This window comes from Pinus tabuliformis, chromosome 6, assembly GCF_031772625.1.
Source record: "Pinus tabuliformis cultivar Carrire ecotype Pingquan chromosome 6, CPIR1, whole genome shotgun sequence".
Classification (NCBI taxonomy): domain Eukaryota; kingdom Viridiplantae; phylum Streptophyta; class Pinopsida; order Pinales; family Pinaceae; genus Pinus; species Pinus tabuliformis.
The window spans coordinates 815,059,201-815,086,902 of NC_142292.1; the positions used below are offsets into that span (position 1 = coordinate 815,059,201).

At 38.7% G+C, this 27,702-nt stretch overlaps 1 long non-coding RNA gene across 1 annotated transcript; it reads right to left on the reverse strand.

The window, feature by feature from the left end:
* LOC149261297 (uncharacterized) lies at positions 1-27,702 on the reverse strand. Its single transcript, XR_016248419.1, has 3 exons — positions 27,321-27,702; positions 27,137-27,207; positions 1-482 (listed from the first exon to the last, which is right to left on the reverse strand). It is a non-coding gene; the product is annotated as an uncharacterized LOC149261297 (long non-coding RNA).

A 27,702-nucleotide genomic window follows, 5' to 3' on the forward strand; every position in this document is an offset into this window, starting at 1 on the left:
GCTCGACCACTGAGTTCTGGAGAAAATCACAACAACGCAAAATTCCAAGAGCAGAGGCGTGTCAGCGATTATAACTACCATCATACTGATATATCAATATAATACAATCATGACCCTAGTGGCCCAAGTTTCCAAACAAAATGTTCAGCTCACGTGTGCTATTGCATTTCAAAATCAAATATTATAAAAAAATGCTCTAATGAATTTGATCACAATAGTGCATATACATAAGTGAAATATGCCACTAAGTTGTGCGTGGAAGCATGATAGCATAAAATTCCAAAAGCAGAGTTGTGCTAACCATGATAGCCCGCGAACCAATAATATGTTGATCGGAAATGCTCAGTAAACTAGTGCCCCGAGAATTTTCCACTATTGTTGGTTAAAGTACAATAGGCCAAGCTATAAGTGATAAAAATGTTGTGACAATAGTCAACTATAGGCCTTGAAGACATGATGGCCATTTGGTAGCAAAAATCCAACTGCAAAAATATCAAAGAAACACTTCAGTCAAGTTGAAAAATAATAGATGATTGAGTGCAGATTCATAACAATCTCTGTTTGAATGGAAGTGTGCAAGATGGACAACATACCATATCTGCTTCAACTAAATTTTTCATTTTATCAGAGAAAGTACAATATGTGACTTATTTGAGAACATATCTACAACCACAATAAAACATTTTCTACAAATATTGTGATACAAAATTTGTTTTATTAGACAATACACAAATAGAAAATGAAGTAAATTGGGGCACTAACTCCAATGATATTATATAACACTGCAAGAATCCAACACAGATGTGACATTTATTGCAAGGTACATGGTATTACATTGCTTTTGTTGAAACCATATGCATCGTTAAAAACTTGAAGTTTGACATTGCACATTATGCATGACGTTAAAACCGAACAATGCCATGCCATGCCTAGTATAGTTGCATAAGGAGTCCAAAACATATCATTTCAACAAACAATTCAATGCGGAAAATAATATTTTAATGAAGACTTGAATTATTTGCTTACATTTAATGCTTATGCAACTCTTGTAAGCTATCTACTTATGAATATTAAGCATAATGAATCAATACTTGAACCTAGAAACATCTTTCAAGAGATCACTTAAGCAACGCTAAGGGAAAAACATAATTTGAACCTTTTGTATCCATAGAGTTTTACCTTTGAACAAAAAATCAGGAAAATTGACAGCTGGATAAAAGGCAAGCTCAGAATATCCTTGGGATAAGAACTACACACATCCATGCACATGTAGTGAAATTCCATGTCTATTTCTTGGAAGAGAGAGAAAAACCATGTCCAAGAATTTCTTATTTTACTCAAGGTTGTTGCACATTTTAGCAAAAAGGTAATGTACAATTTATTAGCACTTATAATTTTTCTCTTGTTAAATATTTTCAAATATTTTAGCACACAGTTATCTGTTTGGATGCACAAATATACATTTGGGCATATAACAAAATTTGTTTCCAACTGTGTCATTATCCAATAACATTATTGTCTAAACATGCTAATGATGAGATAAGATAAAAAAATTCAATTTGTGATACAGGGCATCCATAAATCATTTGAGCATCATGAACGAAAAATAATATCTTGTTGATGCCTCGAAAATCGCTGCATCAACATCGGGGATAACCACCTGGTCCGGACCTTAAAGGCAGCTCCTTTTCCATTTGGTGTGGTGGCTCCGACTGGATATAATGGGACCAGTTTCCCAATGATTGGTAAATAGGATGGATAAATGATTGATTCTCTAATATATAATGATAATGGATGAATGATTTAATCTAAAAGTAAAATTATAAACAACTATCCTATCCCGGGAAATTGTTGCTTTTAGCGTAACTTTTGATGGTCTTCATCCACAAACAGGGATATAGATGACTCTTGTTGGTAAAAAAAGATATTTATTTATATGATAATTACTAAGCCCAAATAGTTGAACAAAGCAATCAAGCAAACATTATTACACTATTCCTCATATATATCATAGACATAGATATGATTGAAAGAATAACAATCCTTAGACATTCAATAGTGAAAAGTACAAGGATTGCTGTTAAAACACATACATATATTCAATGATAAAAAAATTTAAACGAATGTCGATTCACATAAAAAAATGACACAAGAGCATAGATAATAGTACCATATGTTATTTGAATCACTCCCGATATCAATCGCATTCAAATTCCTTCTTTTAACTTAAAAACACTTCCACAAAAGGCAATAGTGCACATGTCATCAAATCTTTCTTCGTCAAAATTCAGAATACTGGCCCAGTCTTCATAAAAAAATAGATCAGAAGCATAATAGTGTGACTTACTGATTTGAGTTTATACAAAAACTGAGGACCCTTTCCAAATGCATGAAAGGGCCTATAAATACTAATTAAGCTAACTAATTACAAAATAAAAGTTCTATTTAATTGGTACAACTATATTATGAATATCTCTTAAAAATCGGCTTGTTCTTAGTCGGCAGCATGATTCATTGTTTCGGGTGATCTCCCTTCAGCTTGAGCTGGCAAATATCTAGCATCGGTTGCAATTCTGGAGGGCGACTTAGACGAGAATTCAGTTGGGCTGAATATGTGGCATCTTGGATCTCGGGAATCATGCAACTGATGGCATCAGTTAAACATTTGAGTGCGGCCCTCTGACTGTATGGCTTGATTAAGAAAAACCAAAAGTCATCCCAAGTTAAACTTTGGATGCCAGTGATTAGTCTTCCATTCTTTTCTAATTCCTAATTGCATGTTTGTTCCAAGGCTTTGGCCGATGTCAATCTACCTGGATTACACTGTGAAATCATGTTAGACAGATAAAGAGTGTCATTGACAAATTCAATTAAATTGCTAGCAGATAACTGACATCTTGAGGTTTCTCTTTCTGCCTTCATTAGTTGCGACTTCCATTCTAGGAAAATGATGTCTTTGTGTGACTCTAGAATTTTGGGCAGATCGGAAGCCTGTCCTTCACGGGAGTCTTGCCAAGCAAGAGCGCTGGTTAAGGTCTCATCGGCTTGTTCTAAATCCTGCCTAGCTTCAACTGATTTATCAACTATTAATGTAGTAATCTCACAAAGAGGTTCAGCCAGAGAAATGTTATGACATAGCAGTTTTAGCTGTGTAATCAATGCCTTATTGATTTGTAGAGCTTTTGTTCTGAATTCTGCTACTTGAGGAAGGCTCCTAAACTTTTCTACTTCTTGTGACAGTTGAGCGATTCATTCATCCTTAGTCTTGCTCATTTGTTCATTCATCACCTTTAATATGGCCAATGCTTCAGACAATTCCTTTTGTTTCTGTACTGCGCTCAAGTCTATCCTCTGTTTCTCTTTGAGCAATTGCTCATTTAATTGGTTGTTTGTCTACCGCTGTATTGATAGTTTTTGTTCTAATTGTTCTATTTTTTGTTGTGCTTCAGACACCTGCGACTGCAATGAACCAATCATTTGATCTTTTTCCTTAAGGAGATTGCTCACTTCCGAGGCTTTATCCATGGTGGCTGCCGAATACGCTCCGGCATACTGGGATAGTTTCATAAGGTCATCAGAAGGGTTCAATTCCTCCTTCCACACCACATTAGCCATCTCTATTTGATCTGGCAAAAGGGAAGATTGATCAAGTCTCCTCCTTTTCCTCTGTCTTTTCACCACAACCCTGTGTTTAGGACTATAAAAGACATCTAATGGTGGTATGTCTTCTATCTGTAAAACAATTTGATCGGATGGATCTTTGGGAATTATTTCCGCATCTTTGCTACTGGGTAGGCTGCTGGTCCCTTCACTTGGAACTGTAGTCGTGGTTGTTTCTTGACTGACTGTTACTTGGGGTGTGCCGAATCCTTGTGAAGTCTCGGGATTGCTTATAATAGAGTCAAATTGTTGCCACTCTTTGAGGAGTTTGGGATCAATTTGAGTCTCTAAATCAATAACTTCACTGTCCTGCTTCTTTTCTTTCTCCTGCTCTGTTTCCTGCTCTTTTCCTTTTTCTGGCTCTTTTCCCTTTTCGAGAATTTTCTCTGTAGCAGGAGGCTCGTCAATACTCTTCTGTTCAGGCTCGCTTGACTTAGTTGTTGGTGTAGTAGCCAATAAGTCCAGAGGCAGAGTTTGCAACCTCTGTTCTTTGAGCCTATTGAATTCTACCAGTCCTTCATCATTATATTTCATCTTGGCCAATGTTTTAACCTGAGACAATGATTCTGCTGAAGAAAATAGATCATCAAATTCATCTTTTTCATGGTCAAACTTAGTAAGTTTGGCCTGTTCAAGCACATTATAGGCAACCTTTTGGGGATCGAATTGCTTGTTAGGGATGGTCGCAAGATTGAGCATATTTATTTTTCCTGTCTCCTTCTCAGCATGTTTGTAATCAAGTAGAGTATAAACACCGCATCTCAAAGGGAATATGGGCCATAACTGCTTTTTGGAAGTCCTAAGAGTTTTGGATGTTCCAGCGGTTGTTATTTGGTAAGCTAATTCTCGTGCCAATAGTTTATCAGGTACATACAATGGGAGGACATGGGGTCTTGTGGCGCTACCAAACACCCTTATATATGTGAACTTATCTTCCCCGAACCAATTTCCCACAGCAGTCAAGTCAACTTCTGCCTCCTCGGAAATCCTTGGGGCAGGCTTATCAAAAATGGCATAATAGATAGGCAACATGAAACCATTACAGATTTGATACAAGTGGTCTTTATAATGTGCCTTCCATAACATCTGATGATAGATGTGGATTGGCTTAGGGTCCTGTGGCGTCCACCTCCACCCAAGTATCGGGTATTCGGAATTAAAGCAAAGCATATCCATAACATAAGCATTGTAATAGAAGGGGGGAATAGTCTTGGTGTTTTGCGTGAATTGAATCTAAAATAAAGAATTGCAGAGGCTAATTTATCAAACAATATATTCGCCCAATCCTTGACATAACTACTAACAGTCGCTTCCATTAAAGGAACCATTTCGATAGTAAATTTTGTTGAATCATGCATTCCCCATATCCTTCACATCATTGTCCTAGCGTAACAGTAAGGAGATGACAAGGAATCCATGGAGTACTTACCCGATGATTCATGTTTTTGCTTTGCGGGATTCTGTTCCCATTGTCTAATCAGGGCTGATTCCATCTCATTTTCCTCTGTGAATTTCTCTAGAAAAGCTTTGTTGTATTTCTTTTCAGGTTCGGGCAAATGATACATTTTCCTTAAGTTGTCAGGCTGAAATGAACCAAAAACTCTTCCATCGACTGTGAAAAATGTCCTATTAGAAACTGGAATTTGTTCGACCACCCATCTAACCACATCAGTGTAAGGAAGAATTTTCTCCCGAGCTGCTATCCTGTGTAAAAATGAGTCGGCCAAATCTTTCAGGGAGGCGTCTGATTTATTAGTTGAGCCTGCAGTAGCTTCTTCCGACACTTCCTCCGGTTCTTCTGCCTCAATTAAATTATAGATTCTTTGCCAGCTTGTATTTCCAAGGCCGAGACATGTAGTGTCTGAAATTAGGCCCTTTTTGCTTGGTCCTGGGTCACTGGTGGGCTGGACTATTACTGCAGGGGCCGCTGCTGCAGCGGATCTCTTGGATTTCTTTCCCATTTGCTTAAAACTTGATACTTCGATGGAATTCTGCACAAGGAAGGAAACTAGCGTGATACAGAGAAATAGATAACATGAGCCAATATGAAAGAGTTATATCTATTAGCGAGTAAACAAAGATCATAGTGAAATTGCCGCAGATAGAATCTAAGTGGAAAATCTTGGCATAACTGCTTCATTAATTGGCCACTTCACCTGTCAATCATGATAAGGGAGCTTTTAAATATCCATCATAATGTCTATATGGTGAATAATTGATTCAAGCGTGGCTTAGATTTTTGGCGGCTAATCACATTTGATGATTGGTGACGTAAAAGGGAGGGTTTTAATAATATTCCAAAATATCGTTTAATCACCAAAGCTTGTATAATGCATGCTGATATTTAATATGCTTAGAAACACGCACCTTGATTTAACGTATTGCAATCGGGACAAGGCTTGGGTCACTTTACTTATGCTATTGCGAAATCGTCGATCGCCGATGGCGGTACACCTTATCGCATCAGAAGATTTGAAGGTGTCATGGTTAATGAATTGATTTCCACAACAGATTTCCGATAGCGATACCTTTTATCGCATCAGAGGAATGGGAGGGGTACCTTATATATATGATGCACTTTGCCTTTCCCCGATATCCGATAGCGATTTCCCTTTTCGGATCGGAGTAATTCAATGGGTCTTTCTATATGTTTTTCTTATTATTGTGATATGCGATCTTGCGATCGCTTTATCGTAATAATAAAAAGCTTTATGATTTGTTTAAAAGACCTATTTTATCATTGTTTGAAAAGGTATATCACATTTCAGTCGGATCTTTTGATGAACGTTTTTTCTAATAATGAGTTAATACCAGTTTATTCACACATCTATGTTTAAAAGGGACCCATTTCATATTATGATTTTTAAAGAAAAATTTTATGAAATGGGGGGTTGTTGTACAACACAACAATTGGCGATTCACTGGGAGAAACAATTATCTCTGGGAAAAGTTAAAATACTTAAACTTTTTAATCTGAAAATCTTATCCGAGCGAAAAATTCTAATATAACTAGGAAAGCATAAATTCTGAATGTAATGATAACTATTTCTGCTATTCCCTTCTCATGTTAGAATTAAATACATTCTATGTTTTAAATTAGCCTTAATTGGTTGCTAATGATAAAATAAAAACTTTTCCAACTTAGCTTTATAATGACTCCTTTGTCATAGGTAGAGCCTCTGCTGTCAGCAAACGTCTATAGTCTCGATAGGGATACCTTTTAACCTTTTGATCGTTTATTATCCCATCCATTTCAGAGTATAATTAAAAAAGAATGAATCCAGAAATATGTTTTCATATTTTTGTATCATTTTTTCTTTTTATTTATTTTGTAAGATAAAAAGCCATTGTCCTGGTTTGGTAGCCAGCTATTTGACAATTCCATTCACTGGTTGTAATTTAACTGAACAAGTTGGCTCATGATGAGACCCCTTGTCTTATAATTATAAGCCATTACCCTGTTTTGATATGCAGTATTGGTAATGTCAGTTGAATTATTTCCCTATGATCATGGTAAGCAGGCTTGTAATAAGACCTCTTATCTTTTACCTCAAATATATTTTAGAATTACACTCTGAGTAATTATAACCCTTGATGAATGGGATGAACAATTTTCTCCTTAAGAGAAGATGGATAACAAGATAAGAGTTGAAGATGCTAAGATTGAATCAGTATCTATTTTGTATTGATAACCGTTTTCAGGCTGCTTAAAAACATTAAAATGGTTTACAGTACTTCTAATCCTTGAGAAGAGTTCACAAAAATAAAATGGGGTTTCAGAATCTAAATAAACCTAATTTCCTAGAAATCTTCCTTTTGTTTAAGGCTTCCATTTTAAAAGCAAATATCATAACTGTTTCTTTTGAGAAATTTTTTCAATATAGTAAAGACCAATGGAAGGCTAACTTTATTTTTCCAAAATCCTAAAAATCTAAGCTATGTACTAAAATTTAGCTGAAAATTGAATATTTACAAAGGGAGAAGGGGTTACCTCCTCAATTGAAGAATTTTTTCAAGATAAGGCCATTAACAGGAAGAGAATCTCTCTTTCCTGATAGATCTTGCAGTATGAAAGTAGAAGGGCCTATCTTCTCATTGATTTGAAATGGTCCGAGCCACATTTTCTGGAACTTTGTGTGTTTTCCTTTATACTCATGGGCTTTGTCCCATTTCAAAACTAGATCACCAGCTTGTAATTGTTTTGAATTGGTTGAAGTTGTATCAAAAGATGACTTGATAATCTACTAATGTTTTGCATGTATAATTCTGGCTTTTTCCATTTCTTCTTCTAGTTTCAAAATTTGATCGTGTCTTAATTGAATAGAAGATGAGGGACTTTCTTCAATAAAATGCACTAAAGCTAAAGATGGAAACACTAAATTAGCTGGTATGACAACTTCCTTTCCATACACTAAATTGAATGGAGAAGTGCCTATAGAGGCTTTTTGAGTTATTCTATCAGCCCATAGTGCAAATATCAAAGATTTATGCTAGTTTTTATGATTCTGTTCAATAGTTCGCTTAATAATTCTAATAAGGTTTTTATTGGTGGATTCTGCCAAACCATTACCCTGAGGGTAGTAATTTGCAGAATACCTCAATTTAAATCCCCTTTTGATAGCGAACTCAAACATAGAATTTCCAGAGAAATAAGATGCATTATCAAAAACAAGAGCGTTCGGGACACCAAACCTGGTAATAATGAATTGGTCTATGAATTCCATAATTGCCTCAGAGTTTGTTGTCTTTAAAGGAATTGCTTCAACCCACTTAGTAAAGTAATTAGTGGCAGTAAGGATATACTTATGCTGTTTGGATGAATGTGGAGTGATTTCTCCAGTGATGTCCAATCCTCATTGCTCAAAAGGTTACTCAATGTTGACTGGTTGCAAAGGGAAAGCTGACTTTCTTTGTCTGAACAAGGTGGGCCAATAATATCCAGCATGAATGATTTTGTGAGCTGTGGTGTCAGCTCCAAAATGTCCTCCTACTGGTCCATCATGAAGTTCCTGCAAAACTTTTTGTGCTTCAGGTTTTTCTAAGCATCTTAATAAAATTGAATCATAATTTCGCCTAAACAATACATCATCTATAATTGTGAAGTTTTTTTCTTTCAATCTAATGGCACGTTTTTTTTATAGGAGAGATTAGAAGGAGCGTACCCATTTTTTAAATAGAAAACCAGATCTGTATATTGCGATTCAGGACCTGTGGTACTTATCTGATTGATTTCTTCAGTATCCTCTGTACTTTCAGGTTCTTGAATGTTGGATGCTCCTGCTAACAACCTAAAAAAACCTTGGCCTTTGACAATGTTTGCTGGCTTGATTTCTAAGTCATATTCTTGTAATGATGTGACCCAATTCGCTCTCTTTTCTCCTAATTCCCTTTGAACTAGTAATTGTCTTACTGCTGAAAAAGAAACTATAAATTTTGTGTGAGCTTTTAAGAGGAAGGGCCTGTAGTGTTTTATGGCTTTGTACACAGCAAAGGCTTGTTTTTCAACTTCCGAATAATTTAGTTCAACACCTTGAAGATTTGAGCTGTAAAATGAAATTGGTGCTTCCAAGTTTTGATCATTAATTTGAGTCAACACTGCTGCATATGATGAAGCGGATGCGAGGGTATATAATATGAAATGATTAGAAAAATTGGGAGTGCTTAAAGCAGGGGCATTAATTATTGATTGTTTAATGGAATCAAATGCCTCCTTTTCTGCAGATCCCCATTTAAATGCCGATTTTTTCTTAATCATCATTTGCAATGGTAAAATAATCTGGGAAAAATCTGGAACAAAACGTTTAATAAAGTTAATTTGACCCAAAAATGACTGCATGGATTTTTTATTATGAGGGAATGGAATTTCAGAAATCTCTTTAATTATGTCTGGATGAATAAAGATACCATCTTTTGAAACAATGAAGCCGAAAAGTTTTCCTTGATTAAGGGCAAAAAAGGACTTCTTTGGATTAAGAGAGATACCATACCTTCTACAACGTTCAAAGATTTGTTTTAAATCATGTAAGTGATTAGACCTTTTCTTGGAAAATACAGTAATATCATCTAAATAGAAAACTATTGATTTATTGAGCAATCCTTTGAACGTTATGACCATGGCTCTCTGAAATGTAGCTCCTGCATTGATGAGTCCAAAAGGCATTTTTTGGTAGGCATAAGTTCCCCACTTAGTTCTGAAGGTAGTTTTAAGCCTGTCATCAGGATGAACCAGAATTTGGTTATATCTTGAAAAACCGTCTAAAAAGGACATTAGTTCTGAACCAGCTACCGAATGTAATGTCTGCTCCATAGTAGGTAAAGGGAAGTTATCCTTTTGGCTTGCCTTATTAAGATTTCTGAAATCAATGCAAATCCTGATATCGCCATTTTTATTTTTAACAGGCACCATGTTGGAAACCCAATTTGAATGCCTCACAGGAAAAATTATCTTAGCCTTCAAGAGTTTATTTAATTCAGCCTTTATTTGACTCTCTAGGTTATGATGAATCTTTCTTAACTTTTGTTGCATTGGTTGCTATTCAGAAAGCATTGGAATAGTATGTTGAATGATCGATGCATCGTATGTTTTAAAATCATCATATTTCCAAGCGAAGACATATTTGTTTTTTGTTAATAGCCTAATGAATGTTGTTCTTTCTTCTAAAGGAAGTCCTAGTCCCAAATTGATGTTTTGAGGGTTTTCCTTAGTACCTAGGTTTATCAATTCAAATCTTAAAGTGGAACTCTGGAGTTTTGAATTGGTCACCCGTTTAAGCCTGTCTTTAATATCATAAAGATCTTCAAGCTTGACCACTGGTTTTGGTATTGAGTTTTCCTCTTGCTTTTCTTTCATCTGAAGGTCATGATCACTTTCATCAATGATTTGGTCATCGTAGGACTTTTCAGAAGTCAAGAAGTTTAAAATGTCTTCATCATGATTGAACACTCTCCAATTGGTGACATTATCGGGAATTGATGGTCTAAAAATTAACTCTACTGAAAATCTATCCGAGCTATAATCTTTGGATGGTAGGAGTCTGGAAGCAACATTAGCTAGCAGGTCTGTTGCTGCATTCTGGGACCTAGGGATGGGAGAAATATTGAATGCTAAAAATTGAGAGATGAGTTCCTGTACCAGAGACTGATAGTGTTTGAGATGACTAGAAAGGCAATGAATTGAATTTCTAACATGTTTAATAACAATTTCTGAATCACCAAACACTTTCAGATATTGAACCTTGAGGTCAATTTCCTTGTAGAGTCCTTGAACTACGGCCTCATATTTAGTTGTATTGTTTGTGCATTCAAATTCCAGTTTGCATGATAACATAGTTTTTTCTCTCTGAGGACTAACTAAAATACATCCTGCTCCTGAACCTTCACTAGACTTAGACCCTTCAAAATATAGTGACCAAAATAAAGAATTATCAACAATTTTATTTACATTTTCCTCAGCAACATTAACACATCTTGAGCTATCTGTTTGTGAAAAGTTTTCGATCTGAGATGTGAGATTATTAACTGGGAAAGGAGATGGTTGGGCAGTGAAATTGCCAAAGAATGATTCAGATGAATAATTCCCCAAAATATTGTTATTGAATGCTATTGGTAAACACATATGGGACCAATCGGTAGAAATATAACCATGGAGTTTTTTAGACCAATCTCTACTTAAAATCAACCCATAGAATTCAGGTATATCAACGATCAAAATATTAATTCTTTGAACCACTCTAGGACCAGCTGATAATCTGATAGTCACTGAGTTGATCTCCCCTAAAATTTGGACCTTAGTTCTATCCAACTGTACAATATGAATTGCAGACTTTTGGGGTTCGATGTTCAGTTTCAAACAAACTGAAGCTGGCATTATATTAGAGGAAGCTTCTGAGTCAATCAAACAGTTGTGTAAATTTCTATGATAGATCTCATAGGTTAAGAGGAAAGGAGGAGTATGAGAATTTGATCTATCCCCAATTAAGACCGCATCAGTAGCTTCCACTCTACCAGGAGGTGGTTGGCCTGAATCATTAGCAGCTTTGGACAATACAACATTAGGAAGAGGTGAAGAAGGAACGACATTTAACTCCTTAAGAAGTAATTTCTGCTGATGTTTGAGTTTGCTAAGTTCAAACATAGTAATATTCGCCTTAGTCTTCTTCATATCTTCGATAATATTGTAGTCCATAGAATCTGATACTACCAATGTCTTAGATGTTGAAGGTAGATTTGAAGATGATGGTTGATTTTGGGATGGTATCGCTGAAGCTTTCTTTGTAGGAATCTTTTCTTTGGTAGTAGTGGAACCTGCATTCCTTTTCTTCGAAGTTGTCTGGACAGGTTTAGGAGTACCTTTACTCCTGGTAGTCACAGGGAAAGCTTCTTGTTCATTTTCTGTATCGGAGGTGGGTAAAATAAAATCCCACATCCCATGACATTCGACAGTCTCCTCTTCTTCGGGTTCCTCAGATGGCAAGACTGTTTCATCTTCTTCTTCTTCTTCAGGATCTGAATCTGTGTTGGATATAACATTTGGTGGTTTTGATTCAGGTTTCTTAAAATTTCTAAATGGCCTTTTTGTTGAGGTTTCAGCTACTTGCTTCTTGATTTCGACCATTTCATTTGACATAGTCTTGAGGACTTTTTGTTAACCTTCCACGTCATATGGATCTTTAGGGGTTTTCTTCTTTGAATCATCCTTGAAAGAAACTTTTTTGGATTTTCTATCTTCAAGAGCAGCTTTCTTTTCTAAAGCAATAATACGTTTCTCTACCGTAAGCGCCTCTTTCATGTTTTCAGCTAAAGTTGGTTTTGCAGCCCTATCTACAAAAATAGCTATATTTGAGGGTAGGGCAGTTATATACCATTCGCTTCTGATTTTCTCACTTGGTTTGGAGGCGGTTGGAATCTTATTCAAGAGTTTATTAAATCGTGAGTTGAATTCCTTAATAGGTTCTTTAGACTCTATCCTAAGATTGGAGAGATCATTGATTAATGTGGCTAAAGATCTATCATCGCCGTACTTAGTAAGAAACTGTTATTGGAAAATGTTCCAACTAGTAATGGATCCAGAGGGCAGGGAAAAATACCAAGACCCAGCTGATCCTTGCAAATTATAAGGGAAAAGCCTAACGACAACATCTTCCTCTGTCACTCCTTTCAAATTAACTGATAACATGAAATTATTAATATGTTCTTCGGCTTGTGTTCCAGCATCTAGATTAAACTTAGGTAACCATTTTTTAGGGAAATCAGGTAATGCGTGTAATGGTGCAGGCATGGTGACCGCACTAGGACTATTCCATGGATTCTGAGCCATTGAAAAACCAGTAGTGGATGATATTGCTGATGAAATTCCGGATGTTTGGGAAGGAGTTGATATTGAGGATTGAATGGGTTGCGATGTTGAAGTTCCTGATCCCTGTTGAACAAAAATATGTAATGGAGGAGTGGATGGCTGACTTCGCTGGGGAAGATGAGATGGAAGATGATGATGAGAAATTTTCACTGTCAGATCCTTCAGTATTCTTTTTTGCCCTTTTCCTTTTAGGTAAAGACAACTCAGTAGGTTCGATACCGAGCTTTTCACTCTGAAGTCTGGTGAGAGGGTGAGGTAGATTGAATTGCGAAGTCTCACTACCTTGAGATACCTCAGATTTCTGTGGTGATATCGAAAAGTCTTGAAGTTTATGGATGAGAGACTGAACTTCAGGGGATTTAGGACTTAATCATTCTGAAGTATGGTGGGCTTGAGCAGTGGTAGTTGATTCCTCTTCTTCTCGCTTGAATACTGGAGTTCCAACATGCAAACGGGAGGTATGAGGGGAGGTGGAGGGAGATTTACTCTCAGAATGGGTTATAGGTTTGGGCTTTCTCGCCATTCACAGTTCATTCCCTCCTTCTAGCACCAAAAATGTTGATGCCTCGAAAATCGTTGCATCAAGATCGGGGATAACCACCCGGTCCGGACCTTAAAGGCAGCTCCTTTTTCGTTTGGTGTGGTGGCTCCGACTGGATATAATGGGACTTGTTTCCCAATGATTGGTAAATAGGATGGATAAATGATTGATTCTCTAATATATAATGATAATGGATGAATGATTTAATCTAAAAGTAAAATTATAAACAACTATCCTATCCCAGGAAATTGCTGCTTTTAGTGTAACTTTTGATGGTCTTCATCCACAAACAGGCATATAGATGACTCTTGTTGGTAAACAAAGATATTTATTCATATGATAATTACCAAGCCCAAATAGTTGAACAAAGCAATCAAGCAAACATTATTACACTATTCCTCATATATATCATAGACATAGATATGATTGAAAGAATAACAGTCCTTAGACATTCAATAGTGAAAAGTACAAGGATTGTTGTTAAAACACATACATATATTCAATGATAGCAAAATTTAAACGAATGCCGATTCACATAAAAAAATGACACAAGAGCATAGATAATAGTACCATATGTTATTTGAATCACTCCCGATATCAACCGCATTCAAATTCCTTCTTTTAACTTAGAAACACTTCCACAAAAGGCAATAGTGCACATGTCATCAAAGCTTTCTTCGTCAAAATTCAGAATATTGGCCCAGTCTTCATAAAAAAATAGATTAGAAGCACAATAGTGTGACTTACTGATTTGAGTTTATACAAAAACTGAGGACCCTTTCCAAATGCATGAAAGGGCCTATAAATACTAATTAAGCTAACTAATTACAAAATAAAAGTGCTATTTAATTGGTACAACTATATTATGAATATCTCTTCAAAATCGGCTTGTTCTCAGTCGGCAGCATGATTCATTGTTTCGGGTGATCTCCCTTCAGCTTGAGCTGGCAGATATCTAGCATCGGTTGCAATTCTGGAGGGTGACTTAGACGAGAATTCAGTTGGGTTGAATATGTGGCATCTTGGATCTCGGGAATCATGCAACTGATGGCATCAGTTAAACATTTGAGTGCGGCCCTCTGACTATATGGCTTGATTAAGAAAAACCAAAAGGCATCCCAAGTTAAACTTTGGATGCCAGCGATTAGTCTTCCATTCTTTTCCAATTCCTAATTGCATGTTTGTTCCAAGGCTTTGGCCGATGTCAATTTACCTGGATTACACTATGAAATCATGTTAGACAGATAAAGAGTGTCATTGACAAATTCAATTAAATTGCTAGTAGATAACCGACATCTTGAGGTTTCTCTTTCTGCCTTCATTAGTTGCGACTGCCATTCTAGGAAAAGGATGTCTTTGTGTGACTCTAGAATTTTGGGCAGATCCGAAGCCTGTCCTTCACGGGAGTCTTGCCAAGCAAGAAAGCTGGTTAAGGTCTCATCAGCCTGTTCTAAATCCTGCCTAGCTTCAACTGATTTATCAACTATTGATGTAGTAATCTCACAAAGAGGTTCAGCCAGAGAAATGTTATGACATAGTAGTTTTAGCTGTGTAATCAATGCCTTATTGATTTGTAGAGCTTCTGTTCTGAACTCTGCTACTTGAGGAAGGCTCCTGAACTTTTCTACTTCTTGTGACAGTTGAGCGATTTGCTCATCCTTAGTCTTGCTCATTTGTTCATTCATCGCCTTTAATCTAGCCAATGCTTCGGACAATTCCTTTTGTTTCTATACTGTGCTCAAGTCTATCCTCTGTTTCTCTTTGAGCAATTGCTCATTTAATTGGCTGTTTGTCTGCCGCTGTATTGATAGTTGTTGTTCTAATTGTTCTATTTTTCGCTGTGCTTCAGACACCTGCGACTGCAATGAACCAATCATTTGATCTTTTTCCTTAAGGAGATTGCTCACTTCTGAGGCTTTATCCATGGTGGCTGCCGAATACGCTTCGGCATACTGGGATAGTTTCGTAAGGTCATCGGAAGGGTTCAATTCCTCCTTCCACACCACATTAGCCATCTCTGTTTGATCTAGCAAAAGGGAAGATTGATCAAGTCTCCTCCTTTTCCTCTGTCTTTTCACCACAGCCCTGTGTTTAGGACTGTAAAAGACATCTAATGGTGGTATGTCTTCTATCTGTAAAACAATATGATCGGATGGATCTTTGGGAATTATTTCCGCATCTTTGCTACTGGGTAGGCCGCTGGTCCCTTCACTTGGAACCGTAGTCATGGTTGTTTCTTGACTGATTGTTACTTTGGGTGTGCCTAATCCTTGTGAAGTCTCGGGATTGCTTATGATAGAGTCAAATTGTTTCCACTCTTTGAGGAGATTGGGATCAATTTGAGTCTCTAAATCAATAACTTCACTGTCCTGCTTCTTTTCTTTCTCCTGCTCTGTTTCCTGTTCTTTTCCTTTTTCTGGCTCTTTTCCCTTTTCGAGAATTTTCTCTGACGCAGGAGGCTTGTCAATACTCTTTTGTTCAGGCTTGCTTGACTTAGTTGTTGGTGTAGTAGCCAATAAGTCCAGAGGCAGAGTTTGTAACCTCTGTTCTCTGAGCCTATTGAATTCTACCAGTCCTTCATCATTATATTTCATCTTGGCTAATGTTTTAACCTGAGACAATGATTCTGCTGAAGAAAATAATCATCAAATTCATCTTTTTCATGGTCAAACTTGGTAAGTTTGGCCTGTTCAAGCACATTATAGGCAACCTTTTGGGGATCGAATTGCTTGTTAGGGATGGTCGCAAGATTGAGCATATTTATTTTTCTTGTTTCCTTCTCAGCATGTTTGTAATCAAGTAGAGTATAAACACCGCATCTCAAAGGGAATATGGGCCATAACTGCTTTTTGGAAGTCCTAAGAGTTTTGGATGTTCCAGCGGTTGTTATTTGGTAAGCTAATTCTCGTGCCAATAGTTTATCAGGTACATACAATGGGAGGACATGGGGTCTTGTGGCGCTACCAAACACCCTTGTATATGTGAACTTATCTTCCCCGAACCAATTTCCCACAGCAGTGAAGTCAACTTCTGCCTCCTCGGAAATCCTTGGGGCAGGCTGATCAAAAATGGCATAATAGATAGGCAACATGAAACCATTACAGATTTGATACAAGTGGTCTTTATAATGTGCCTTCCATAACATGTGATGATAGATGTGGATTGGCTTAGGGTCCTGTGGCGTCCACCTCCACCCAAGTATCTGGTATTAGGAATTAAAGCAAAGCATATCCATAACATAAGCATTGTAATAGAAGGGGGGAATAGTCTTGGTGTTTTGCGTGAATTGAATCTAAAATAAAGAATTGCAGAGGCTAATTTATCAGACAATATATTCGCCCAATCCATGACATAACTACTAACAGCCACTTCCATTAAAGGAACCATTTCGATAGTAAATTTTGCTGAATCATGCATTCCCCATATCCTACACATCATTTCCCCAGTGTAACAGTAAGGAGATGACAAGGAATCCACGGAGTACTTACCCGATGATTCATGTTTGTGCTTTGCAGGATTCTGTCTCCATTGCTTAATTGGGGTTGATTCCGTCTCATTTTCCTCTGCGAATTTCTCCAGAAAATCTTTGTTGTATTTCTTTTCAGGTTTGGGCAAATGATACATTTTCCTTAAGTCGTCAGGCTGAAATGAACCAAAAACTCTTCCATCAACTGTGCAAAATGTCCTATTAGAAACTGGAATTTGTTCGACCACCCATTTGACCACATCAGTGTAAGGAAGAATTTTCTCCCGCGCTGCTATCCTATGCAGAAATGAGTTGGCCAAATCTTTCAGGGAGGCGTCTGATTTATTAGTTGAGCCTGTAGCAGCTTCTTCTGACACTTCCTTCGGTTCTTCTGCCTCAATTAAATTATAGATGCTTTGCCAGCTTGTATTTCCAAGGCCGAGACATGTAGTGTCTGAGATTAGGCTCTTTTTGCTTGGTCCTGGGTCACTGGTGGGCTGGACTGTTACCGCAGGGGCCACTGCTGCAGCGGATCTCTTGGATTTCTTTCCCATTTGCTTAAAACTTGATACTTCGACGGAATTCTGCACAAGGACAGAAACCAGCGTGATACAGAGAAATAGATAAAATGAGCCAATATGAAAGAGTTATATCTATTAGCGAGTAATCAATGATCATAGTGAAATTGTTGCAGATATAATCTAAGTGGAAAATCTTGGCATAACTGCTTCATTAATTGGCTGCTTCACCTGTCAATCATGATAAGGTAGCTTTTAAATATCCGTCATAACGTCTATATGGTGAATAATTGATTCAAGCGTGGCTTAGATTTTTGGCGGCTAATCACATTTGATGATTGGTGACGTAAAAGGGAGGGTTTTAATAATAGTCCAAAATATCGTTCAATCACCAAAGGTGATATAATGCATGCCGATCTTTAATATGCTTAGAAACACGCGCCTCGATTTAATGTATCGCAATCGGGACAGGGCTCGGGTCACTTTACTTACGCTATTGCGAAATCGCCGATCGCCAATGGTGATACGCCTTATCGCATCGGAAGATTTGAAGGTGTCACGGTTAATGAATTGATTGCCACAACAGATTTCCGATAGTGATACCTTTTTTCACATCAGAGGAATGGGAGGGGTACCTTATATATACGATGCACTTTGCCTTTCCTCGATATCCGATAGCGATTTCCCTTTTCGGATCGGAGTAATTCAATGGGTCTTTCTATATGTTTTTCTTATTATTGCGATATGCAATCTTGCGATCGCTTTATCATAATAATAAAAAGCTTTATGATTTGTTTAGAAGACCTATTTTATCATTGTTTGAAAAGGTATATCACATTTCAGTCGGATCTTTTGATGAAGGTTTTTCTAATAATGAGTTAATACCAATTTATTCACACATCTATGTTTAAAAGGGACCCATTTCATATTATGATTTTTGAAGAAAAATTTTATGAAATGGGGGGTTGTTGTACAGCACAACATAGCCCTGATGGCTAATGGTGTTTGTAATTAAAATCAGTTGAGCTGATTCAGATAGGTGTGTTATCTGAAATAGAAACTCAAGTTTTGTGCATTTAACAAGCACTAACATTGAGTTATTTGTCTATGGTTCTTTTATGATCAAGGCACACAATGAAATATAAGTTATAAGCTTTAAAAATGGATTATCTAAAATTCATTATTGAATACATAAACAAATTCAAAATTACCAGAAAATCATAAGGACATTAACTTATAGATATTTAACATTTGAAATTTATTATTCCAAAATGGATCCAAAAATAGAGGAAAAAAAACATTACATATGCTCATCTTTATTTGCTTCATTTGAAAAAAAAAAATTCTTATCGTTTCATTCCAAGCATATAAACACCTTGCAACAAATTTTACAATACAAATGTGTACTACACTTGATAACCTTAAAGATTAAGTGACCGTGACTGTGGTTAATGAGAAACTTCCTTGATTTGAATATATGCCAATTCGTTAAGTTACTTGGTAGAAGGAATCCCATTAATTATTTTCTATAAAGAGCAATATCCATTATGGGCATTGGAAGCATGAGAAAACTATAAATTTATCAGAAAGAAATTGTACTACAACTCTTCAAAGTTGTTTTGGATATATGTCACTCTCTATCATTTTCACCTCAGTTTGTAGCCTTGTAGCTGCAAAAAATATCTAGCAAGGGATGATTTAAAGCCTAACATTAATCCAAGGAAGAGATTAACCAAGACTTCTATATCCATAAACTATGATAATACTTCCACTTATTTAATGCAAAAAGTTAACAGGAGTTTACTAACAATTACGCAGGTCGAGTTCTCATTTAATGAGAAAGCAGATCAATTGTGCAAACAATGATGATCCTTTGAATTCAAATTTTCTTGGGCAGGGATTCGCAGGCTACTAGTGGTGGGAGTTGTGTATTCTCATTGCAGCATAGCAACAATTCAAAATCAATTAACCATGAAGGCAATGCTCACAAACAAAAGATGAGATCAGATAATCCCATGCAAACATAACATATGCTTCAATATTGTTTAGGGGACCCATAAATATCAATCAAAGGCAACAAATATATCACAAACTTACCAAAGATCCTACTGCATGCTTTAGCCTGGAATGTGTAATTGGATTTTCTCGAGATAGAAAATGGATTCTATGCAATTATCCTGGTACACAGTTGTTCTTTGTCCAACTCATAGTGTAGTGTGCACAAAACATAACTAGCTATTTTGATTGAAAAGGTATGCTAAAAGGGCCATTAAACAAAACTGCAAGGAACTCCTGTATGAGGTTTAATAAACAATAGTTCCAATATTATTTCAAGGGCTTTGACATAAAAAACAAGTGAGTTAAAAGCTAAAGATAATGATAATTATGGTAGCTTAGCATCTGTGATTCATAGCATGTGTATCTGACACTTTGCAAAAGAGAACATGTCACTTAAGCGGGCTACAAATAATAATTGCTCCTCTTTCTTTCCATTATATGCTACAATTTTGTAAAAAAAATATTCAGTTTTCCTAAATGGAACTTGAGCTTTTGAGGTCCTAATGGTTAGTTCAATTTACTGAATCATTGACTAAAGACATGTTTTCGAGTGCAATGCCATATGTAACATGTTCAAATTCAATATGCAATGAAATTGTTCAGGAGTTGCCAAAGAACATTGTGGCTGGGAGTTTGGCTTCCCTCTATTCAAATATTTTGGGCAACAGGAAGGTACCTTGTAAGATTTGCCTTCGAAAAGAAGGGTAGTTTACCTACCTCAAAAAATCTTTACCAAAATCTGAACTTCAATAACATCATGATCTTGTTTTAAGACCTGGGGATACATCAATAATAAGGAATTAAGAAAGATAAGATTTCATTCTTCATGTGATTATGGTTGCTTTACTTTATGCAACATGCATATTTACTTAGAATAGAACATTAGTAGTTTGTGTTGAACCAGAAATTTGGGAAGTTGTGTTCATAAAAGTTTTTATGTTATATTAAATTTTAGCTATAGTACACAATACCAGTGAATAGGTTGAGTAGATTTCCAGGATCTAGACTATGGTGACAGTATATTCATAGTTAAGTGATCACATTGTTACATATTGTGGCATTGAGATAATATATATATAAAACAAAAAAACAAAACTATAGAAAAGTATGTCTATGCATTGATAAGAATCTGAGGTACAGATAGTTGGACAAATATACAATTCTTTGGTTTAAAATTTCTATCCATGAATTCCATCATGCCATAAACATAATTGTAGTTAGCATTGTAAAACTAAATGCAGGAAATAAGAATAAAGAAAAAATTGTATTATAGATTTAGAGACAAGAAGAAAAAAAAGTATAAGCCATAATGATCCGGATTTAAATAGGAACGCAACAAATTACAGAGATAACCATATACACAAAGATGCAGCGGAAATAATACTTCATTTCATTAATGGAAAATACTGAAATATGCTTACAACCAGAAATGGAAATAAACCAGCTAGGGCGATGGTAGCTTATCTCTGAGAAGAGATGTGGTGGCTACATGCCTCTGAACTGTGTTACAATGAGGCTCGAAGGCCTATTTATTGTTGAGAAACAATGGAAAACCCTTAACATTCCAAAACCTAACCCTAGGAGATGAAACGCCAAACTGTGGGCCCCGTTTGGGGTAAATTGGTACATCAACTTCCCGGGTCGTAACTTTGGCATACGATCTCCGTTTGACGCGTACAATAGCTCGTTAGAAAGATCTATCGTTAGAAAGATTCCCCAAAAAAACGTCGTTTAGGGCCTCAAAACGGCTCCGGAAGTTCAGGACCTGAAAAACTGCTAAAAATAGTAAGTTGTGCTACAATTAAGGAAACTGAAAATGCTGAGAAAGAAAATGGTGGGGGTCCAGGTGGACTTGGCAGGTGGCCACCAATATCCACCTGGATCATTCCTCCCCCCTTAGGAAGCAATGGTCCCCATTGCATTGAGCTCCTCCATGAGATGAGGAAACTTTTGCTGAACTTGTTCCCTGGTGAGCCACTTGCCCTGCTGAAGGAGTTGGCCTGCTTTGACAACTCGATACAGTTGGATATTCTGTTGGCGAGTGTTCTTGATCTGTGTGTCCATGATCCGATCAGTTGCAGCTTGTTCCATGCAATCTGGATTTAATTCTGTGGGTTTGAGTTGTTCTGCAATGTCGGGTGTGTCTAGCAATGGTGGAAAGTATGGCCGAAGGCGGTCCACATTGAACACTGGGTGCAGGCCAATGAATGGAGGAATGCTGAGCTCAAATGCATTGTCTCCCATAGCCTTAGTAATGGTGTAAGGACCATATCGGAGTGGTCTCAATTTCCGATAGGCTCCAGTAAGGCGTTCCTTCTGCAAATGCAACTAGACTTTGTCGCCCACCTGAAACTTGTGTGGCACCCGATGTTGATCATGTCGCTGCTTGTACTTGGCATTTGATTTCTCAAGTATGTCATGGACCTGCTGGCAAATATGTTGGATGTGCTCAATGAAGCTGGTGGCCTTATCTGTTTCGGACTGGACATGAGCTGAATTTATGTGAGTAGCTGTAAGTGGCATGGCCACATCAATGGGGCATAGTGGCTGGAATCCCAAACCCACCTGAAAAGGACTATGGCCAGTGGAGCTGTGAAGAGCTCGGTTGTAGCTGTGTTGAACATAGGGGAGGCTCTCGTCCCATGTGCGTGGATGCTTTGAGTTATACATGCGCAGAATGTGCACAATCATCCTATTGACAACCTCTGTCTGGCCATCAGTTTGAGGATGGAAGGCTGTGGACTTCGTGAGTTTGGTGTCCAGCATTGACCAGAGACTGGACCAAAATGTGCTGAGAAACCGACTGTCCCGATCTGAGATGATAGACTGTGGGATCCCAAAGTGCACCCACACTCGTTCAAAGAAGAGTTTAGCAGTGGCTTCTGCTGTGATATTCTTCTTGCAAGCCACCATAATGGCCATCTTCGAGAACCTGTCGACGACCACAAAAACACAGTCATTTCCATGCTTAGTGGAAGGAAGGCCTGACATGTAATCCATGGAGATGGATTCCCAAGGTTGACTAGGGGTAGGCAACGGGGTATAGAGGCCGTGCTTCTTAATGGTCGGTTTGGCAATGGCACAGGCAGTACATGATCTGATGTACTTCCCAACATCTTGTCGAAGATTCGGCCAATAGAAATAATTTTGCAGTACTTCCACTATTTTCTCAACCCCGAAATGCCCAGCAGCCCGACTGTGGTGTGCTTCCCAAATCATCTTGGCACGCTCGCTTCAAGGAACACAAAGGTGACCGAGGTGGCATAATAGGGCATCCTGGAGGTGAAAATCTGGAACATGCCGACCCTCCAAGAGTGTCTGGTATGTGTGGCCGAATTCTGGGTCGCTTTTGTAGAGAAGTGGCCAATCAGAAGTCTCGTGCCCACAAGAGTTGAGCACAGTGGTTAACGCCATGATCGGTGGTCGACTGAGGCAATCTGCAACATTATTGGTGCTGCCCTTCTTATACTTGATATTCAAGTGGAACTGTTGCAGGTATGTAGACCACTTCTGATGGCGATCATTCTGCAATTTCCCTTAGGTCTGTATGAACTGCAAGGGTCGGTGGTCTGTGTGGATGACCGTTTCCTTTCCCAAAATGTAATGCTTCCATTGTCGGCAGGCCTGTACAATGGAATACATCTCTTTATCATAAGTGGGGTACTTCCGGACTGTGTCTAAAAGTGTTTCACTGTGATATGCCACTGGATGTCCATGTTGAGTAAGGACTGCCCCAATAGCATAGTCAGAGGCATCTGTCTCGACCTCAAATGGTTGTTGTAAATCTGGTAACGTGAGCACTGGTGCCGTGTAGAGGCGATCCTTCAACTCCATGAATGTCTTTTGTTGAGATTCAGACCAAAAGAATTTTGCTTTCGCCCCTCCCTTGGTGACTTGACTCAAGGGCCAAGAAATATGAGAAAACCCCAACACAAACCTGCGGTAGAAGTTGGCAAGACCTAGAAAGCTGCGGAGCTCTGTTAGAGTGGTTGGAGAGGGCCAATCCCGAATGACTTGGATCTTGGCTGGATCGACATGCACCCCCTGTTCATCAATGATGTATCCCAGATACTGAACCTCGGTCATGCCAAAAGTGCACTTCTCCAAATTGGCACATAGCTTGTGTTGCCGCAGTGTTTGGAGAACCTGTCGGATGTGGTGGAGGTGCTCTTCCCAACTCTGGCTGAAGATCATAATGTCATCCAAGTATACTACTACAAAGGAGTTGGTGAATGGCCGCAAGATGTCATCCATTAGCCTCATGAAGGTTGCAGGAGCATTCGTCAATCCGAAAGGCATAACCAACCATTCGAAAAGGCCCTCCTTGGATTTGAAGGCAGACTTCCACACATCAGAGGGTTCGATTGGTACATGGTGATATCCTGACTTCATATCGATCTTGTTGAAATATTTCGCCCCCTTTAGTTGGTCTAGGAGGTCATCAATCCGCGGGATCGGGTACCTATTACGGACAGTGATCTTGTTCAGCGCCCGATAGTCAATACAGAGTCTCCACGTCCCATCCTTCTTCTGTACCAACACGATCGGGCTCCCACAAGGCGATGAACTCGGACGGATGTGACCTTTCTGCAGGAGCTCCTGAATCTGCCTCTTGATTTCATTGTTCTCCAGAACGGAGCGCCGATAAATTGGTCCATTGGGTAGCGGCACACCTGGGGTCAGATCGATGGAGTGCTTGACTTGACAGTGCAGAGGAACCCCTGCAGGGGAGGTGAAGATGTCCTCGTACTCCTCCACAACCTTGTCCATCTGTAGTTGTCGTGCAGAGGGACCCCGTCTGGATGCCGCGGCCACTGTCTTCTTCTTTCCTTGAGGGCGTATCATCAGGAAAACAAATTTCCTGGTTTTGGAAATGATCTTACTGCATTGTTTTGCAGTAATCAAAGAGATGGCGGTAGGTGGTGCTACCTCTGGTATCCTGTACAACTTATTTCCCAATGTAATAATAACAGCACGGGGCCTTGATTCATACACAGCATGTCGCTTCCACAAGTATGGTTGTCCTAGTAATACATCACAAACTTCAAGGGGAGCAATGTCACACAATACCTCATCCGTGAAGGGCTTGATATTGTATGGAAGGCGACACTGCTGGCTCACGCGAAGATATCGTCCTTGGTGAAGCCACCCAATGGTGTATGGTTGTGGATGTGCTGTGGTCGGTAAGCCCAACCGCTTCACGACCTCTGCCGAAATGAGGTTCTTTTGACTCCCGCTATCAACAATGAACTGTATCGGGGAGCCCTTTACCCACATCTAGGAGTGGAAGAGATGCTCCTCCTCCTCTGGATCTTCGGGTTCATTTTTCTGGATCTTGGCGGTAGCAACAGTGGCGTTGGGATCCGCATCAATGATCTGCTTCCCTTTTTCATTCCCCTTATTGGGTTCTGACTCAGAGTCGAAACATGCATCTGATTATGAAACCTTTAGCTCAGCCACCAGTGACTGCTTGGCCCGACACTCACTTGTGTTGTGAGTGGAGCTCTTATGGAACTCACACCATTTTCCAGTGTCCTTTCTCGGCTTCGCGGCGCTGTTTTTTGCTTGCAGCTTCAGCTGGTTGTCTTGGGTTGTCCCGCTTTGGCTTTGTCCTTTGTTCTGTGGTTTAGGGGCACCTTTCCCCTGCTTTGGATTCGCAGATCCAAAGTCTCGCTTCTTTTGTTTAAACTTCTGCTCGACCTTGATGACATATCGGTATGCTGCGCCGAGCGAGGAGATGTTCAGGAATTGTATTTCTTCCTGGATGTACTTGTGCAAGCAGCCACGGTATTTGAGTATCAAATGTTGCTCCGAATCCTTGATACCCAACTTTGTGTGAAGTGTATGGAAAAGATTGGTGAACTCCGGCACGTCTTGGTCCCTTCCCTGCCGCAGCGTGGTCCACTTTATGTATTCATCCTCATAGCTTCCAACAGGGTAGTACTGCTCCTTGATGGCATCCCGGAATGAATTCCAGGTGGGTGCGGCTGAAAATAGTGAGCCAGTACTTTCATCCTTCTGCTCGCAGTAGGTTTCCCACCAGTCCTTGACGTGGGGGGCTGCTTTGAGAAGAGCAAAAACAATCTTTTCCCGACTCGAAAATTCATGAACAGAAAAATAACCCTCTAGCAGATTTAACCATTTATCTACGGCATCTGCGTCTATCTGACCCTCGAATATGGGGATTTCAAAATTAACTTGTACCTTAAAGGGTGTGGCGTTTCCAGAGTAGCTGCTGGAAGCCGATGCGTCGCTTCTGGGTAGTCGCTGAAGGATCTGGGCAAAGCTGTCCATCATCGCGTTCCGTTGTCGCTCGAGGGCTTCTTCGAGCAAGATTTTGATGGGATCTCCTGCCCCTCGTCTTTCTTCTCATCCGCCATGGGAGGCCGTCGGGATTTGCGAGGCTGGTCTTGCAAAGTTTCAACCAGTTCAAGCCCTAACTCCTTATATCCCAACCTTGTTGGGGACATGCAAAGAAAAACAGAGAAAAAGCAGATCGCTCTGATACCACTGATCCGGATTTAAACAGGAACGCAACAAATTACAGAGATAACCATATACACAAAGATGCAGTGGAAATAATACTTCATTTCATTAATGGAAAATACTGAAATATGCTTACAACCAGAAATGGAAATAAACCAACTAGGGCGATGGTAGCTTATCTCTGAGAAGAGATGTGGTGGCTACATGCCTCTGAAATGTGTTACAATGAGGCTCGAAGGCCTATTTATTGTTGAGAAACAATGGAAAACCCTTAACATTCCAAAACCTAACCCTAGGAGATGAAACGCCAAACTGTGGGCCCCGTTTGGGGTAAATTGGTACATCAACTTCCCGGGGTCGTAACTTTGGCATACGATCTCTGTTTGACGCGTACAATAGCTCGTTAGAAAGATCTATCCGAGCACTACCATTATTGGAACGGGCAACATCGATCCATTCCATGGACCCATGTTGCCCCTGGATTCCCCAAAAAACGTCGTTTAGGGCCTCAAAACGGCTCTGGAAGTTCAGGACCCGAAAAACTGCTAAAAATAGTAAGTTGTGCTACAATTAAGGAAACTGAAAATGCTGAGAAAGACAATGGTGGGGGTCCATGTGGACTTGGCAGGTGGCCATCAATATCCACCTGGATCACATAAAGTATTGCTATTAGTCTGAATTTCAAATTGTTGCAGTGGCCTAACAACCATACAAAATACGTTGATTGAGACGTTGAAAGACAAACAATCAAAAAAATAAAATGAAACCCTCACACCAAGGTCGATTTTCGCATCTCATAAGGAAATATCACCCATGAAGCGACTGTTTTAGCAATGTCAAAACTTGTAAGCAACTAGGTCTTATCTATTCCACCTATCTATATTGTTCAAGACCCCTTTCAATGGGGCCTTCATATTTTTTATCACGACTCCTACCAGAGGAGTAGCTAGAGTTTCTATTAGTGAGACTTTCAGACTCGCAAGACATTTAGTATTTTGATGAACCATAAAAAAAAATACAATTTTAATCCAAATACAAGCATTAGTTTTCACCTTGTCCAAGTATCAACTCTGGAAGCATTCCACCTCCTAGCATAGTAGCCCTAACCTTTGTCACAACACACCTGCAACACAGAGATAAACATATTAGTACCCTCAGGCAGAAAACAAGGTCCATGAGTACATCCACAATAAAAAAAACAGAAATGTGATACTTGAATTGTGGTTTTTGGGAAACCTATAGGCACAACTCGTAAGATCAAACCACCACGGAAAAAACAAGAAACCCTTGAGATATTTTTTGCCTGTGTGAAAGGCGTCAAACCCTCCACCAATACAACAACAAAAAATCCATGAAGAGCGATTTCTACCAAAGCACCAGAAAAAAACCTTGAAGAGCGATTGCAGACAAAAAAAAACCCATGAAGAGTGAATGAAGACAGAAAGAAACCCTTCAAGAGTGACTACAGACAAAAACTAAACCACCAACAAAAAAATGAGAAACCCTTGAGAGCTTCCTAAACCCGTAGGCACGTTTGGTAAGACCAAACCACTAGGGAAAAAACAAGAAGCCCTTGAAATCTTGTTGGCTTATGTGAAGGGCGTAAAACCCTCCACCA